Below are 1,079 nucleotides of genomic sequence, written 5' to 3'. Positions count from 1 at the left end.
AGTTCTCGTCCGAAACCCTGATACTCCGAAAGAGTTTGTCCAGTTTGTACACGAAGTGTGTCCAGTTTTTGCCGTGACCCTCTCTACTCTTTAGCACATGCTATGCGGGTGAAATGATGATACCATGCCAGGTTTCAACATATTCAGAGTTCATTTTGTAGTGATTTTCAATTTCACGGTCATTTAGCTCTCTAAACAATTAGGTAAATGACCGAAAAACAACAAATGATGTCAGAACATGTTGGAAATTGATGACGTCGCTTTGAATGCTGCATACTGAACACAAAAGAAGTCCGGAGTTCAAATAAGTTTAAAAACATTAAAGTGCCCGTGTAACAGATGAGTTCTCGTCCGAAACCCTGATACTCCGAAAGAGATTGTCCAATTTGTACACGAAGTGCGTCTAGTTTTTGCCGTGACCCCCTCTACTCTTTAGCACATGCTATGCGGGTGAAATGATGATACCATGCCAAGTTTCAACATTTTCACAGTTCATTTGGTAGTGATTTTCAATTTCACGGTCATTTAGCTCTCTAAACAATTAGGTAAATGACTGAAAAACAACAAATGATGTCAGAACATGTTGGAAATTGATGACGTCGCTTTGAATGTTGCATACTGAACACAAAAGAGGTCCGTAGTTCAAATAAGTTTAAAAAACATTGAAGTGCCCGTGTAACAAATGAGTTCTCGTCCGAAACCCTGATACTCCGAAAGAGTTTGTCCAGTTTGTACACGAAGTGCGTCCAGTTTTTGCCGTGACCCTCTCTACTCTTTCGCACATGCTATGCAGGTGAAATGATGATACCATGCCAAGTTTCAACATTTTCACAGTTCATTTTGTAGTATTTTCAATTTCACGGTCATTTAGCTCTCTAAGCAATTAGATAAATGACTGAAAAACAACAAATGATGTCAGAACATGTTGGAAATTGATGACGTCGCTTTGAATGCTGCATACTGAACACAGAAGAAGTCCGCAGTTCAAATAAGTTTAAAAAACATTGAAGTGCCTGTGTAACAGATGAGTTCTCTTCTGAAACACTGATACTCCGAAAGAGTTTGTCCAGTTTGTACAC

This window comes from Triticum dicoccoides, chromosome 1A (assembly GCF_002162155.2).
Source record: "Triticum dicoccoides isolate Atlit2015 ecotype Zavitan chromosome 1A, WEW_v2.0, whole genome shotgun sequence".
In the NCBI taxonomy this organism is placed as follows: domain Eukaryota; kingdom Viridiplantae; phylum Streptophyta; class Magnoliopsida; order Poales; family Poaceae; genus Triticum; species Triticum dicoccoides.
This window is presented reverse-complemented; position numbering follows the sequence as displayed.